This window comes from Capricornis sumatraensis, chromosome 8 (assembly GCF_032405125.1).
Source record: "Capricornis sumatraensis isolate serow.1 chromosome 8, serow.2, whole genome shotgun sequence".
NCBI classification, from domain to species: domain Eukaryota; kingdom Metazoa; phylum Chordata; class Mammalia; order Artiodactyla; family Bovidae; genus Capricornis; species Capricornis sumatraensis.
Genome location: NC_091076.1, coordinates 12,016,371 through 12,034,654, shown reverse-complemented (window position 1 = coordinate 12,034,654; position 18,284 = coordinate 12,016,371). Strand labels below are relative to the sequence as shown.

At 41.2% G+C, this 18,284-nt stretch overlaps 1 pseudogene; it reads right to left on the bottom strand.

Moving 5' to 3' along the window:
* Positions 1–3,539: 3,539 nt before the first annotated feature.
* Positions 3,540–18,284, bottom strand: part of LOC138083438 (pregnancy-associated glycoprotein 1-like) — a 30,369-nt pseudogene continuing 15,624 nt past the window's right edge.

Genomic DNA, 18,284 nt, shown 5'->3' with positions numbered 1-18,284 from the left:
TTTAAAAATTCCAGCAAATGGAGGCTGAACAACACGCTGCTGAATAACTAACAAATCACAGAAGTCAAAATATGCATAGAAATGAATGAAAATGAAAACACAACAACCCAAACCCTGTGGGACACTGTAAACGCAGTGCTAGGGGGAAGGTTCATAGCAATACAGGCATACCTCAAGAAACAAGAAAAAGAAACAAGAGCATGAAACAGGAGGGAAGAGGGCAGAGCACAACCTTTGAAAGAATGACATAGCACAAGGGTATAATGTAAACCAATTAAAATCAATTGGATACAAGATGACAAGTCAAATTCGAGTAAACTTTAATCCCCAATCTATAAACCAACATACCCACCCAGAGGTGGTAGGACAGCTCCAAGGCCCTGTGAAAAAGATGGAGGAGTGGGTGGTTCCCCAATGACTGGGATGATCTTCTCACTCATTAGCATATGAATTCACCCCGCTCACAAAACCTTGCCAGGCCGCATTCCATGGCCAGTTTCCTGTAGAGTGCAGTACTTTTCTCTGAATTTTAACAAGTCTACTTGTAAGTCTATCACTTTGACTCTCAATGAATTATTGTAATGAGACCTCAGAGCTTGAGCTTTATTAATTTTGGCCGGGCTTGAGTCCCAGGAGAAAGCTGAAGCACAGGAGGAAAAAGCAGTGGGAAAAACGTGCCAAGGAATCCCCTTCATAGCCCACCGGAAAATTTGCTAAGTATCTAACTGGTGCTCACCGTTTCTTTGGTCCCATCCTTGGCACAGAGAAGAGAAAGTACAAAAGAACCCCAACCAGCTTGTGTAACAACTACTGGGGCTCAGCAGATAGCACCTTTGGGACATGCTGAGGAGTAGCCTTTTCAGAGTCCCTCAATTGTGCCACCTGCCACCCGCCTGTTCATGGGAGGCTCGAGAAAACAAGAAATGAGAGATTGTAAAGGAATTAAGATTTTGTTAGGCATGTCCCTCCAGCCAGAAGAGCAAGGACCTCTTACCTTAACTGTAGTTCTCCTGGGATCTGAGACTGGGCTGCGTGGGCTTTCCGTTGTCCCAGTTTCCACAACGATGGGCCTTCCCCTGCACTGGATTTTCTTCGCATTCTGCCTCTACCGCGAGAGCTTCGCTGAGCTGGGCTCCTGCTGTGCTTGGCCTCTTCCAAGCAGAGGTTGTTTCAGCCAGGTTAAACCCAAGTCACAGCACCATAGATGCCATGCGAGTGTATGTTCCTTGATTATTTGTCTTGTCACAACAGAGATTTGGAGTGATGGACATTAAAGCCCCCTAGGCATGTCACAGCTCTCAGGTCTTAGATAGACTGTGTTATAGCTCTCAGGTCTCGAATGGACCATGTTATAGCTCTTAGACAAATCAGTGTTACAGCTCAGTGTTACAGCTCTATTTTATTTAGAAGACACCAGGAAAATCGATCTTCGAGGCATGAGGGCACGTTGATCTAAAGACAGGAGAAGAGCATCCCAGTGCGCGGGGGAGAGAGAGAAAGAGAGATAGCTTTGGCTTCTCTATTTACATGTTTATCTCTCCCTGGGCCTGTCCTATGTAAACTGGGCAAGCAAGGAGTGTGGTTTGTTTTTTCTGAGGTCCTCACTCCCATCCTCGGACATTCTTTTGTTTCATTTTAGCGGGCTTTTCCCTTCCTTGTCTTATAGCCACAGCCATTTTGGACTCCATTTCCCTGTTATACCTACCAAACAGTTCCATGACTGCTTCCAAGCTGAGAAGGGGTGTTGTCCCTAAATTGGCAAGGAAACATATTCTCCTAATCCTCATATTAAGGATATCTGATCCAGGGGCCCCAAATAGTAGTTGGAGGCAGGTGCAGCAGTAGCAGGAGTTTGAGCAACAATTTGTAACTTAAAAGCTTTCATGTGGCTAGAAACAAATTTAGTTACACAGTTACAGATGTAAGGCAACATAGTCATTAAAACAAGTTTAAATCAAAATTAAAAATCATATTATGTCCATAGTTAAAGTACAAAGTGTTGCACCAGTCCATTTTAGGGTTGTTAGATGTCATCAGATGAAGAAGAGGCATCGCATGTGACTGTTGTTGAAGGTATTCACACACTTGGAGAAAATCTTTTCCCTGAAGTGGAGATGTCCACCATGGGAAGCCTTCCACTGATGAAGAGGGGTGTGTTCCACAGACCCCGCAGTTAGACCCATGTGGAATGCAGCGTAGGAGTGAGCCCAGGACAGGAAGGCATTGTCTTGAGGATCCAATGGCAGACTCAGGATATTTGGAGTCAGCAGAAGTAAGCTCACATAGGTTATCAGGCCCATCGGAAAAGTACAAAGTCAGAGCATAGAAAATAAAGACATAAAAAGATGTCACTTAGTTTCGGTCAGGGTGCCACCCCTTAAATTGGGTGTCATGTACCCACGAATCAATTCCTGGCACTTTGACAGCTGTGGGAGAAGAAAGAATAACCTGGTAAGGGCCTTCCCAGAGGGGCTCGAGGGATGGGCCCCAGATCGCAAGGTTTTTATGAGGACCTCAGTTCCTGGCTCAAATAGAGCCTTGCTTGACTCAGAGGCAGGGTCAGGAGTTGTCTCCCGGAGTTTTGTTAATGCCTGTTAAAAAGCTGAGAGCTGAGTTACATAACTAGTTATTTCCAAGGCTTCAGGATCTATAACAATGTCCGTGTGTAATCTATTCTTAGAGCCTTAGATACCCTCTGAAGGCTCCCCGTGGCAGCCTAAACCTGGGGATAATTTCATGGATTAAGATCTTTATAACCTCCTTAGCCTGTTCACCATGACAGGGAAAAGCTTCAATCCATCCAGTAAAAGTATCTACCCAAACTTGTAAGCAAGAATATCCATTAGCTTTAGGCATATGAGTAAAATCAATGTCCCAGTCCTCTCCAGGGTACTTCCCACTTCGTTGTAATCCAGATTTTGCTAGCTTTTCAGTCTTTGGGATATTTTTCTGACAAACCTTACAACTTTTGATAATATTCTTTAAGGTTTTCATTACATTTTTACCTTCAAACAAGTGACAAGCCATTTGGTAAGTACTCTCCGCACCCAAATGACAACTCTGATGTAAACCCTTAAGAATTTTCCTTTGAGCATTTTCAGGAATTTTTAATCGTCCATCCTCAGACTGTAACCATCCTTTATTAGTAATCTTTGTTCCTCTTTTTTCATATCTTTCTAATTCTTCCTCAGTATATTGTGGTTTTTCCTGTTCCACAGGACCTGCCCAGATCAAAGGCGTCTGCAGTGAAGGGGCTTTGTAAAGTGCTGCTTTTCTGGCTTGACAGTCAGCCATCTGATTACCTTCAGCTTCTGTACTCCCATCCCTGCTGTGCCCTTTGCAATGCATAACAGCTACTTCTTTAGGACTATATATAACAGTTAAGAGTCTCTCAATCTCCCTGAAATGCTTAATATGTTCTCCTGTTGCCATTTTAAACTGTCTTTCTTTCCATATTGAGCATGAGCATGTAAAGTCAAATAAGAATACTAAGAATCAGTGTAGATATTTACCCGCTGCCCTTTGCTTAACTCTAGAGCTCAGGTCAGAGCCACAAGCTCTGCTAACTGAACACTGGTTCCCTGGGGGAGAGATTTTGCTTCCAAAACCTGTTCAGCAGTCACCAGGGCATAACCTGGTTTATGTTTTCCATCCCGAACAAAAGAACTGCCATTTCTAAATTTTTCCATGTCAGGATTGTCTAATGGGGTATCCATTAGATCTTTCCGAGCTGCATAGTTTAAAGTTAGGAATTGAGAACAATCGTGATCAGGTGTTTCATTTTCCTTCTCAGGAAGGAAAGTGGCAGGATTTAAATTTCCACAAACTTTAAGTTTAGTGACTGGTCCTTCTAACAACAATGACTGATATTTAAGAAACCTACAGTCTGTCATCCAAATATTAACCTTAGAATTTAAGATGCCATTCACATCATGAGAAGTCAGTACAGTAAGGCTTCATCCACTAATTATTTTTAAAGCTTCAGGTGCTAATAAAGCCGCTGCCCCAATTACTCTTAGGCAGTGGGGCCACCCACGTGAAATTACATCTAATTCTCTGCTTAGATAAGCAATAGGTTGCTGGTGAGGCCCTCGGGGTTGGGTCAAAATTCCCAAGGCCATACCTTTCCTTTCAGTGACAAACAAATTAAATTCTGACCATGTGGGCAAGCTCAGAGCTGGAGCTTGCAGGAGAGCGGTCTGAAGAACCTTAAAAGCCTTTTGAGTTTCTGGAGACCAAACCAGTTTGCCAGTTGGGGCTTGCTGAGTTTCAGCTATAAGTTTATATAAAGACCAGGCAAGTTCCCCGTAACCTGGAATCCAAATGTGACAGTATCCTGTGATTCCCAAAAATCCTCTCACTTGTCTTAAAATCATACATAGCGGATTATTTAGTATAGGTTTAATTCTCTCAGGGCCTATGTCCCTAGTCCCTTCTGATATGATTATGTCCAGATATCTAACCGATTGTTGCCAAAGCTGAGCCTTTTTTCTTGATGCCTTGTAACCACAGCCTGCCAGAAAGTTTAAGAAATCTTCTGAGACTCGAGAACAAGATTCCTTTGTCTCAGCACAGAGCAAAGTATCATCCACATATTGTAACACCACCGCTTCAGAGCTATTAAAGTTTTGTAGATCCCGTGACAAACTTTGTCCAAGGACTGTCACGAAATCCCTGGAGCAAAACTGTCCAGGTTAAAAACGCACTGAATTGAAGGCGTCTTTTAAATCAATTACTGAGAAGTATTGGCTCCTTCAGGAATTTCAGACAATTGAGTATATGGATTAGGCACCACGGGGTATAAAGGAACTACAGCCTCATTTATTATATGTAAATCTTGAACTAGTCTCCATTTAACATTTGATTTCTTTATGCTCAAAATAGCAGTGTTGCAAGGACTGTTACAGGGAATTAATAGTCCCTGTTCCTTTAAATTTTCGATGATGGGTTTTAACCCTTCCTTAACCATAGGTTTCAGTGGATACTGCTTCTTATGTGGAAATAAGTGCGGGTCTTTGAGCTTGACAACTACAGGAATAGCATTTTGTCCTCGACCCACAGATTTTCCATCAGCCCATACTCTAGGATTTACATTTTGTTCAACTAAGGGGAGAGAAAGGGAGGGCTCCATATTCATGAAAACAGAGGCATGGGCCTTGCTCAGTATATACCTCCCCAAAAGGGGTGAGGGAGTTTCCAGCATGATCAGAAACTCGTGTGAAAATAACCCAGATTCCCAGTTGCAAGATAAAGAATAACTGAAATAATACCTTTTGGCTCATCCAGACAGTCCCATTGTGGAAGCGGATTGGGAAGCAAGTGGGCCGGGGGCTTCAGTAAGCACAGAGTAAGTTGCCCCAGTATCTAAAAGGAAATCGATGGATTGGCCCCCCACAATTATTGATACCCGGAGTTCCTCAGGTGTAATTAGGACGGGAGCTTGTGTGGGGACCCCTAGGCACTTTCAGTCCTGATTGTCTTGAGAGTCTGACCCTGGACAACTACACCTCTGAGGGCAGTCTCTTTTCCATTGTGGTCCTTTGCAGACCGGGCTTGGAGCTGGGGGTGGCTTAGATGCCTGAGGGCAATCCCGCTTGAGGTGGCCCTCCTTTTCACAGTAATAGCAAGCCCATCCCTTTTCACCTGGGTCCCTCTGGGCATTTTTCTCTGGCTGTTTAGAAAGTTCTTCATAGCCGTTGTGAAGGCTTCTGCCTTTTCCTTTGTCTGTTTTTTTTTTTTTTTTTTTTTGCCTTTCTTTCTTTTCCTCATATTCCCTACTATAATCTGAACCAGTTGTAACAGAGTATCTAAAGACTGACTTGCTCCATACACCCGTTTTTGTAGCTTATGGCCGATATCTGGAGCTGACTGAGTGAGAAATCTATCTGTTAAGATCACTTTTCCTTCATCACTTTTGGGATCAATCTCAGTGAATCTGCGAAGAGCTTCTCTTAATCTATCTAGGAATTTACCAGGAGCTTCCTTCTCCTCCTGTTCTATGTCAGCCAATTTGCTATAGTTTAAAGGCTTAGAACGCACCTGCCTGAGTCCTTCAAGAATACATCTGACAAAATGACTCTGATCCCATCTTCCTTTAGCTGTGTTGTAGTCCCAGTCTGCTTCTATAGCTGGGACCACCTGATTCCCAGGGGGAGGGCCACTGTCTTGTCCTCCCTCTTCCCTACTGATTCATTACCATGCCATTCATCTCCATAAGCATCCACTTTTCCCAAAACTCGAGTCTTTGAGTTGGGAATCAGCATTTGTTCCAAGATATACATCACATCCTTCCAAGTAAGGTCATAAAGCAGAGTAACACCTTTTAAAGCTCTAATATATTTTTCTGGGTCCTCTAAATAGTTTCCCAGATCCTCCTTGATTTTTTGTATTTTTTGATAAGAAAAAGGCTTATTAACTTTCATAGACTGATTATTTCTCCCGGTGGGTGTTTCATGAAGAGGCAACAGCTTGTGTGGCTGTTCCTCAGTCTCTCTGGCTGCTCTGTGCATAAGATCCCAGGGATAGACTGAAGAAACCTGTTATTCTTTTTCTGTTTGTCTTCTGTCATCCATCTCATCTCTTACTTCGATGGTCTGAGTTTCTACTGAAACCAGAGTAGTCTGAGGTCATATGGAGACAGGCGTTGCTTGGACCTCCACATGGGCAGTTTGAATCTCAGTATGGATTTCTACTGAAACCAAAGCAGTTTGAATTTCAGTTTGGGTTTCCACTAAGACCAAGGCAGTTTGAATCTCAGTTTGCTCAGCTTGGAGCCCCGGGTACAGGGGCAAAGTAGGAGGACAAGAGGGAGCTGAAGGTTTCATGCGCAAACCTATACCCTTAGGACATAAGTTTGGCATATTTTGCAGAGAGAAAAAGGGCAACACATAGACTACTTCTCCCCACTTCCCTTGTTCCTTACAGAACCAGTCTAATTGTAAAACAGTATTATATTTAAGAGACCCTCCAACCAGCCACCGTTCTCCATACTTGAATGGATACTGTGGCCATGCAGTATTGCATAGGAAGACCAGGTGTGTCTTCTTTAAGCACTGGGGATCAAATCTATCCCAGTTTTTCAGGATACAGTTCAAAGGAGTGAGGCTGGATTTGTTAGCTCCCATCTATAAGAGAGAAAAAAAACGACCAGCGTCATTTTTTTACTGGAGGTGTCCCTCCCTGCTCTAGACGGAGGTGTAGACAGAGTTTACACCAAAAGCTTTTCCTTCCTGGTCAGACTTAGTCTGTCCCTTACCAACGCAGGTGCTGTCCTCGACCATCCCGGTTATACCACCGAGATGGGGTCTGGATGTTCCAGGGGTAGACCTGATAGCATCTCTACCTGATGTCCAGCTCTTCACCTTTAACCTTGCTGGCCTCTGATACCACCCAGGGTGCAATCAGAGTAACCTTCCAGAATGCCTCCCAAGCTAAGACCGCTGGGGGAGAAACATTCATCACCTGAGTGCCTGTGCACGACCCTGAGTATATTCCTGACCACAATAAGACCGATACAAACATAAAGCTGAGATGTTGTTTTCAAGCATCATCACACCGGTATAAGAGCCTCCTCTGGTACACTAAAAGCCAGTGTTACCAAAGGAAAAAAACCCATTCCAGTCCCAATCTGAGTAACCTTTAACCTCAGAGGTGTTCTTGGAGCTAGAGCTCCATCTAGCTTCTGAATTTTAGATTCCTAGTGAGGCTAGGCACTTTCTTGACTACCAATCCAAGTTTGGGACCTAAGCCACAGTACACAGTAACAGTATAGATCACAAGTCCCTTGAAAGTCTATGATCCAATAGATTAGGTTAGTACTTCTAATTCCCAAGGAGTTATGAAATGGTCAGAGAGACCGAAAAGTTTGACCAAGAAAGGAGAGTTCGGTCCACATGGTTTTGCCCATTTCTGCTCGGTTCCCAAAGGAGACATTGGGTACCTATTGGCACTGGCAGGTCAATATAAACCCCTGACAGTTTTCTGCCATGAGCTGTATGAGATCACCGTGGAACCACAGAGCATGACTCCTCACTTGCTTCTCGCAGGGCATGCCATTCATTCACACAAGCACACCGTAGAGTTAGTAAAGTGCAGCATAAAACGTGTTCACTAAGAGAACAAAGAACTAGAGCTCCAAGCATCCTTACCTTGGCCTGAAGGATCCTGGACGAGCCCCCAAGATGAAAGGTTGTTGTTGAATCACAACACCAGGATTCTTGGCCCCCGGAAGAGTACAATTTAATCCGGGGCCAGAGACGAAGCTTGATAGCTCAGAGCTTTTGTGTAATAAAATTTTATTAAAGTATAAAGGAGATAGAGAAAGTTTCTGACTTAGGCATCAGAAAGGGGCAGTCCTAAGATGGCGGAGGAATAGGACAAGGAGAAGACTTTCTCCCCAACAAATTCATCAAAAGAACATTTGAAAGCTGAGGAAATTCCACAAAACAACTTTTGAATGAAGGCAGAGGACATTAGGCACCCAGAAAAGCAGCCCATTGTCTTTGAAGTTCAGTTCAGTTCAGTTCAGTCGCTCAGTCATGTCTGACTCTTTGTGAGCCCATGAATCACAGCACATCAGACCTCCTTGTCCATCACCAACTCCCGGAGTTCACTCAGACTCATGTCTGAGTGATGCCATCCAGCCATCTCATCCTCTGTCATCTCTTCTCCTCCTGCCCCCAATCCCTCCCAATATCAGAGTCTTTTCCAATGAGTCAACTCTTTGCATGACATGGCCAAAGTACATGAGTTCCAGCTTTAGCATCATTTCTTCCAAAGAAATCCCAAGGCTGATCTCCTTCAGAATGGACTGATTGGATCTCCTTGCAGTCCAATGGACTCTCAAGGGTCTTCTCCAACACCACAGTTCAAAATAATCAATTCTTTGGTGCTCAGCCTTCTTCACAGTCCAACTCTCACATCCATACATGACCACTGGAAAAAACAGCCTTGGGAGGTAGGAAAAAATGTAAAAATAAAAAAAGAGAGACACAAACTGTAGGGATGGAAATCTGTGCCAGGAATGGAGTCTTAAAAAAGAGAGAAGTTTCCAAACACCACCAGACAGTCTCACTGGCAAGTCTGTGGTGAGCCTTGGCACCTCAGAAGGCAACATAACTGGGAGGAAAAATACAATGAAAATGAAAACAAAACAACACAAACCCTGTGGGACAGTGTAAAAGCTATGCTAACAGGCAGGTTCATAGCAATACAGGCATACCTCAAGAAACAAGAAAAATGTCAAATAAATTACCTAACTCTACACCTAAAGCAACTAGAAAAGGAAGAAATGAAGAACCCCAGTGTTAGTAGAATGAGAAAAATCTTCACAATGCAAGCAGAAATAAATGCAAAAGAAACAAAGAGACCATAGCAAAAATCAACAAAGCCAAAGCTGGTTCTTTGAGAGGATAAATGAAATTGACAAACCATTAGCCAGACTCATCAAGGAACAAAGGGAGAAAAATCAAATCAATAACATTAGAAATGAAAATGGAGTGATCACAACAGATAACACAGAAATACAAAGGATCATAAGTGACTACTATCAGTAATTATATGCCAATAAAATGGACAACTTGGAAGAAATAGAGAAATTCCTAGAAAAATACAACTTTCCAAAACTGAACCAGGAAGAAACAGAAAATCTTAACAGACACATCACAAGCATGAAATTAAAACTGCCATCAGAAATCTTCCAGCAAACAAAGGCCCAGGACCAGATGGCTTCACAGCTGAATTCTACTAAAAATTTAGAGAAGAGCTAACACCTATCGTACTCAAAGTCTTCCAGAAAATTGCAGAGGAAGGTAAAGTTTCAAACTCATTCTATGAGGCCACCATCACCCTAATACCAACACCAAACAAAGAAGCCACAAAAAAAGAAAACTACAGGCCAATATCACTGATGAACATAGATGCAAAAATCGTTAACAAAATTCTAGCAATCAAAATCCAACAACATATTAAAAAGATCATACATCATGACCAAGTAGGCTTTATCCCAGGGATGCAAGGATTCTTCAATATCTGCATATCAATTAATGTAATACACCACATTAGCAAATGGAAAAATAAAAACCATATGATCACCTCAATAGATGCAGAGAAAGTCTTTGACAAAATTCAACATCCATTTATGATAAAACCCCAAAAAAAGCAGGAAGAGAAGGAACGTATCTCAACATAATAAAAGCTATAAATGACAAATCCACAGCAAACATCCTCAGTGGTGAAAAATTGAAAGCATTTCCCATAAAGCCACAAACAAGGCAAGGGTGCTCTCTCTCACCACTACTTTTCAACATAGTTTAGGAAGTATTGGCCACAGCAATCAGAACAGAAAAAGAAATGAAAGAATCCAAATTGGAAAAGAAGAAATAAAACTCTCACCATTTGCAGATGACATAATCCTCTACATAGAAAACCCTAAAGACTCCAACAGAAAATTACTAGAGCTAATCAATGAATATAGTAAAGTTGCAGGATATAAAAGCAACACACAGAAATCCCTTGCATTCCTATACACTAATAATGAGAAAATAGAAAGAGAAATAAAGGAAACAATTCCAGTCACCATTGCAATGAAAATAATAAAATACTTAGGACTATATCTACCTAAAGAAACAAAAGACCTATATATAGAAAACTATAAAACACTGGTGAAATAAATCAAAGAGGACACTAATAGATGGAGAAATATACCGTGTTCATGGATCTGCAGAATCAATATATTGAAAATGAGGATACTACCCAAAACAATCTATAGATTCAATGCAATCCCTATCAAGCTACCAACGGTATTTTTCACAGAGCTAGAACAAATAATTTCACAATTTGAATGGAAATACAAAAAAACATTGAATAGCCAAAGCAATCTTGAGAAAGAAGTATGGAACTGGAGGAATCGACCTGTCGGACTTCAGGTTCTATTAGAAAGTCACAGTCATAAAGACAGTATGGTACTGGCACAAAGACAGGAATATAGATAAATGGAACAAAATAGAAAGCCCAGAGATAAATTCATGCACCTATGGACATCTTATCTTTGACAAAGGAGGCAAGAATATACAATGGAGAAAAGATGATCCCTTTAACAAGTGTTTCTGAGAAAACTGGTCAACCACTTGTAAAAGAATGAAAGTAGAACACTTTCTAACACCATACACAAACATAAACTCAAAATGGATTAAAGACCTAAATGTACAACCAGAAACTATAAAACTCTTAGTGGAGAACATAAACAAAATTCTCTCCGACAAAATCACAGCAGGATCCTCTATGACCCACCTCCCAGAATATTGGAAATAAAAGCAAAAAGAAAACAAATGGGACCTAAGTAAAATTAAAAGCTTTTGTCCAAGGAAAACTATAAGCAAGGTGAAAAGACAGCCTTCGGATTGGGAGAAAATGATAGCAAATGAAGCAAGTGACAAACAAGTAATCTCAAAAATATACAAGCAGCTCCTTTAGCTCAATTCCAGAAAAATAAATGACCCAATCAAAAAATGGGCCAAAGAACTAAACAGACATTTCTCCAAAGAAGACATACAGATGGTTAAAAAATACATGAAAAGATGCTCAACATCACTCATTATCAGAGAAATGCAAATCAAAAACACAATGAGATACCATTTCACACCAATCAGAATGGCTTCTATCCAAAGTCTACAAGCAGTAAATGCTGGAGAGGGTGTGGAGAAGAGGGAACCCTCTTACACTGTTGGTAGAAATGCAAACTAGTACAGGCACTATGGAGAACAATGTGGAGATTCTTTAAATAACTAGAAATTAAACTGCCATATGACCCATCAGTCCCACTGCTGGGCATACACACCTAGGAATCCAGAATTGAATGAGGCATATTTACCCCAATGTTCATCACAGCACTGTTTATGATAGCCAGGACATGGAAGCCATCTAGATGTCCATCAGCAGACGAATAGATAAGAAAGCTTTGGTACATATACACAGTGGAGTATTACTCAGCCACTAAAAAGAACATATTTGAATCAGTTCTAATGAGGTGGATGAAACTAGAGCCTATTATACAGAATGATGTAAGCCAGAAAGAAAAACACCAATACAGTATACTAACACATATATATGGAATTTTAGAAGAATGGTAACAATAACCCCAGTATGCAACTCAGCAAAAGTGACACAAATGTATAGAACAGTCTTCTGGACTCTGTGGGAGAGGGTGAAGGTGAGATGATTTGGGGGAATGGCATTGAAACATGTATATTATCATATGAGAAATGAATCACCAGTCCAGGTTCGATGCATGATACTGGATGCTCAGGGCTGGTGCATTGGGATGACCTAGAAGGATGGTATGAGGAGGGAGGTGGGAGGGGGTTCAGGATGGGGAACACATGTACACACGTGGCAGATTCATGTCAATGTATGGAAAAACCAATATAATATTGTAAAGTAATTAACCTCTAATTAAAGTAAATAAATGTATATTTAAAAATGAGTAATTTCAACGCTGGTGGGTAGGGACACAGTTAGATTTATTCAAATTTGAGACTCAAGGATTGTTCCCTAGAATCCAGACCATACTGCCAACTCTCTGGTGAAAACTGGAAGGATATCATCTGTACACTTGCACAGTTCTCTTTATGTAGCGCTCTCCTGTGAATGCTAACTATATAGAGTCATAAATCTCTCTTCTTGGGGAGACTGTTTGTCTCTGCCTAGGTACACCTTCCATGTATGTGATGGAAAATATTTTTATAGTAGAAGCAACTGTAGAACTCTCCTTACTTGCTCCCCGCCTCGGGAATCCATTCCCTGCTGCCAGATGTTTGATGTAAAACAATGCTCTTTCATTTGTCTTTTCTACTTTGGAGTTATTTGAAAGAAGAGGATAAATGTGTCCTTTACTCCTTTATGTCGACTAAAATGGAGGTCCCCCTGTAATCAGACTCACTGAATACCTTGTGAATGCTAGGCACTGACTTCTGTGCATGGGTGCAAACTTGATTGGGATATGTGTTGGGGCCTTAGGGAGCCTCAGTCTTGCTGGAGAAACATGCCAATTACAAATAGTATTTGCTATGTGGTATGTTCAGTTCAGTTCAGTCACTCAGTCATGTCCGACTCTTTGCAACCCCATGGACTGCAGCATGCCAGGGCTCGCTGTTCTTCACCAACTCCTGGAGCTTGAGCAAACTCATTTCCATCGAGTTGGTGATTCCATCCAACCATCTCATCCTCTGTCATCCTCTCTCCTCCTGCCTTCAATCTTGGCCAGTAACAGGTTTTTTTGTTTTTTTGTTTTTTTCTAATGAGTCAGTTGTTCACATCAGTTGGTCAAAGTATTGGAGGTTCAATTTCAACATCAGTCCTTCCAATGAATATTCAGGTTTGATTTCCTTTAGGATGACTGGGTGGATCTCCTTGCAGTCCAAGGGACTCTCAAGAGTCTTGTCTACACCACAGTTCAAAACCATCAATTCTTCATTGCTCACCATTATTTATGGTGCAACTGTCACATCCACATATGAAAACTGGAAAAATCATAGCTTTGATTATACTGAAATTTTTCAGCAAAGTAATCTCTCTACTTTAAAAACTTTTGCATAGATTTGTCATAGTTTTGCTTCAAATGAGCAAGCATCTTTTAATTTCATGGCTGCAGTCATCATCTGCAGTGATTTTGGATCCCCCGAAAATAAAGTTTCTCACTGTTTCCGTTATTTCCCCATCTATTTGCCATGAAGTGATGGGACTAAATGCCATGATCTTCATTCTCTGAATGTAGAGTTTAAACCAGATGTTTCACTCTCCTATTTCACTTTCATCAAGAGGCTCTTTAGTTCCTCTTCAATTTCTGACATGAGGGTGATGTCGTCTGCATATCTGAGGCTATTGATAGTTCTCCCAGCAAACTTGATTTCAGCTTTTGCTTCATCCAGTGGGACATTTCACATGATGTACTCTGCATATAAGTTAAATAAGCGAAGTGACAATATACAGACTTTATGTACGCCTTTCCCGATTTGGAACCAGTCTGCTGTTCCATGTTCAGTTCTAACTGTTGCTTCTTGACCTGCATACAGATTTCTCAGAAGGAAAGTAAGATGGTCTGGTATTCCCATCTCTGTAAGTTTTCCACAGTTTGTTGTGATCCACACAGTCAAAGGATTTTGCATGGTCAATAAAGCAGAAGTAGATGTTTTTCTAGAATTTTCTTGCTTTTTCTATGATCCAATGAATGTTGGCAATTTGATCTCTGGTTCCTGTGCCTTTTCTAAATCCAGCTTGAACATATGGAATTTCTCAGTTCATGTACTATTGAAGACTTGCTTGGAGAAATTACTTTGGTAGCATGTGAGATGAGTGCAACTGTGTGGTAGTTGAGCATTCTTTGAAATCACCTTTTTTTGGGGATTGCAATGAAAACGACCTTTCCAGTCCTGTGGCCACTGCTGAGTTTTCCACATGTGCTGGCATATTGAGTGCAGCACTTTAAAAGCATCATCTTTTAGGATCTGATATAGCTTTACTGCAATGCCATCCCCTCAACTAGCTTTGCTATTAGTGATGCTTCTGAAGACCCATTTGACTTCGCATTTCAGGATTGTCTAGCTCTAAGTGAGTGATCACACCATCGGTGTTATCTGGGTCATTAATATCATTTTTGTGCAGTTCTTTTATGTATTCTTTCACACTCTTCTTAATATATTCTGCTTCTGTTAGGTTCACCCCATATCTCTCTTTTATTGTGCCCATCTTTGCCTTAAACATTCCCTCCCTATCTCTAATTTTCTTGAAGAGATCTCTGGTCTTTACAGTTCTAAAGTTTTCCTCTATTTGTTTACACTTAGGAAGGCTTTTATTAAATCTCCTCTTGCTATTCTTTGGAACTCTGCATTCAGTTGAGTTGTCTTTATTTTCTCCTTTGCCTTTTGTTTCTCTTCTTTTCTATTTATAACGCCTCCTCAGGCAATCACTTTGACTTTTTGGGTTTCTTTTTTCTTTGGGATGGTCTTGATGTGGTATGTACAGATCAAAAAATGAAGATCATGGCATCCAGTTCCATCACTTCATGGCAAATACCTGGAAAAACAATGAAAACAGTGACAGACTTTATTTTCCTGGGCTCCAAAATCAGATAGTGACCACAGTTGTGGGGAGAAAAAAAAAAAAAAAAAAGACGTAACTCCTTGAAAGAAAAGTTATGAAAAACCTAGACAGCATGCTAAAAGCAGAGACATTACTTTACCAGCAAAGGTCTGCATAGTCAAAGCTATTGTTTTACCAGAAATCGTGAATGGATGTGAGAGTTGGACCATAAAGAGAGCTGAGTACCAAAGAATTGATGCTTTTAATTTGTGGTGTTCAACAAGACTCTTGAGAGTCCCTTGGACTACAAGGAGATTCAATCAGTCCATGCTAAAGGAAATAAGTCCTGAATATTCATTGGTAGGACTGATGCTGAGGCTGAATCTCCAATACTTCGGCCAACTGATGGGAAGAACTGACTCATTAGAAAAGACCCTGATGAAGGGAAAGATTACAGGCAGATGTTAAAGGGGAAGACAGAATATGAAACTGTTGGGTGGCATCACCGACCTGATGAACATGAGTTTGAGCAACCTCCGGGAGTTGGTGATGGAAAGATAAACCTGGCATGCTGCCCTCCATGATATAGTAAAGAGTTGGACATGACTGAGAGATTGAACTGAAACTAATGTACAGAGGACATCGGGGAACAGGCAGAAGTCTCTGGGGTCCAGTCAAGCCTGTGGGCCTGGTGGGAGAGGTAAAAGATTTAGGTGGAAGGGGAGGCTTCCCATCCTTTGGTGCAGGTTCTTGAATCCAAGGCAAGTAGCATAAGAAAATTTTGTGTTACCAAATTTTGAAGATTTTGAATGTGTTACCAAGTATTGTTTTCTAAACAAACAAACAAACAAACAAAACTGTTTTCTGCAGGATTGAGAACTTTGACTGAGTCTGTACTCTAGATTTTATTGAGGGATGTGGAAGGGATCTGGAGTGGGCTGAGTCTGCAAAAATTAGGTGACCAGGTGCTGGAGGGGCAGGCTTATGGCAGACATTCTTCACTAGATGGAAAACAAATCCAGAGAAAACGTGTCCCTTCTGCAGTGTACATGCCAATGTATCACATTGTTTCAGCAGATCACTTCAATGATATTTTGGAGCAAGTAAGAAATGCATGATGGGTGTTTAGCTTTTGTCAATTCCTGTGGGTAGATGACTAAATGTTTGGTTACTTCATTGCATGGTTGGGATTATGCTTGGGAAAGAAAACTAGATGAGGTACACACATATTTCAACATTAAACAGCAAGCATAGGAAGGTTACTAAGGCAACTATAGGTAATTTAAACATGAGGGGCCAAATGAGGCAAGATTCATTTAACAGGCTAAGATTGGACTGTACAGGTTGCCATAGTTGTTGCTATGAGAAGTAGCCATAACAGCTACTTGTTGCTGTGCTAGAGATGTGGGAAACTGACAAGAGACCAAGAGCCTTTAGGACTTTCCTTGCAGTGTGATTTCAGGGGAGAAGTAGTTGACAAGAAAAGGCTGACTGGTAAGGCTGAGGAAGGAAGTAATCTGAGAGAGTAATCATTAGCTCTTGTGGGACCCCAAAGACAAGAATCAGCTCAGTCAGAGTTCTGGGTCAGGGTTCAGAGATAGATGTCGTTTGGCTTGAATCAATATTTAGCCTTGGGGATGGAAGCCATAACCTCTAAACAGAAGATTTCCTTCTCCCCAGGTGGCAGAATAATTCATATTTGTTCCAGAATTAGGAATCTAGAAAGCCCTCTCAGCGCCACTTGTTCTTTGCAGGCATACATGCAATCTAGAAGGTGGAATTATCATCATGGGGCCCATTTTCCAGATGAGAAAACTGAGGTTAAGAGACTTGATCAAGCTCACACAGCTGAGCATGTGAAAAGCCAAGCACAAACCCAGGGTAACAGTCCTCAAATTGCGTGTTTTTGCTCCACACCCACCAGGAGTGGTAGGTGATGATCTGGAAGCAATGCTTAGGCAGAAGCAAATGATATTCACGTTTAAATTGAAGAAAGTAAGGAAAACCACCAGGACATTCAGCTATTACCTAAATCAAATCCCTTATGATTATATAGTGGGGATGAAAAATAGATTGAAGGGATTAGGTCTGTTAGCCTGAAGAACTATGAGTGGAGGTTTGTAACATTGTACGGAAGGTGGTCATCAAAACCATCCTCAAGAAAAACAAATATGAGAAGGCAAAGTGGTTTCGTGAGGGGGCCTTAAAAATAGCTGAGAAAATAAGAGACGTGAAAGGCAAAGGAGAAAGGGAAAGATATACTCAGTGGAATGCACACTTCCAGAGAATAGCAAGGAGAGATAAGAAAGTCTTCATAAGTGAATAGTGCAAGGATTAGAGGAAAAGAATAGAATTGTAAAGAGTATAGATCGCTTCAAGAAAAGTGGAGATACCAGAGGAACACCTCATGCAAAGATAGGCACAATAAAGAAGAGAAAAGTCAAAGACCTAACAGAAGCAGATGAGATTAAGAAGAGGTGGCAAGAATGCACAGAAGAACTATACAAAAAGATCATAATGACAGGGATAGGGATGATGCTGGGTCACTCACATAAAGCCAGATATACTGGAGTATGAAGTCAAGTGGGTTTTGGGAAGCATCACTACAAGAAAAGCTATGGAAGGTGATGCAATTCCAGCTGAGCTGTTTAAAATTCCTAAAGAATGAGGCTATAAAAGTGCTGCATTCAATATGTCAGCAAATTTGGAAAACTCAGCAGTGGCCACAGTGCTGGAAAAGGTCAGTTTTCATTCCAATCCAAGTGAAAGGCAATTCCAAAGAATGTTCAACCTATCATGCCATTGTGCTCATCTCACTTGCTAACAAGGTAATGCTCAATATCCTTCAAGTTAAGTTTCAACAGTTCATGAACTGAGAACTTCTAGATATACAAACTGGTTTGAGGAACCAGAGATCAAATTGCCAAAATCAATTGGATCATAGAGAAAGCACACGAATTCCAGAAAAATATTTCCATCTGCTTCACTGACTATGCTCAATCCTTTCACTGTGTGGACCACAACAAACTGTGGAAAATTCTTAAGGAAATGGGAGTACCAGATCACCTTACCTTTCTCCTAACAAGTCTGTATGTAGGTCAAAAAGCAACAGTTAGACACGGAACAACTGAAAGATTTAAAATTGGGAAAGGAGCATGACAAGGTATTCATTGCCACTCTGGTTATTTAACTTATATGTAGGATACATC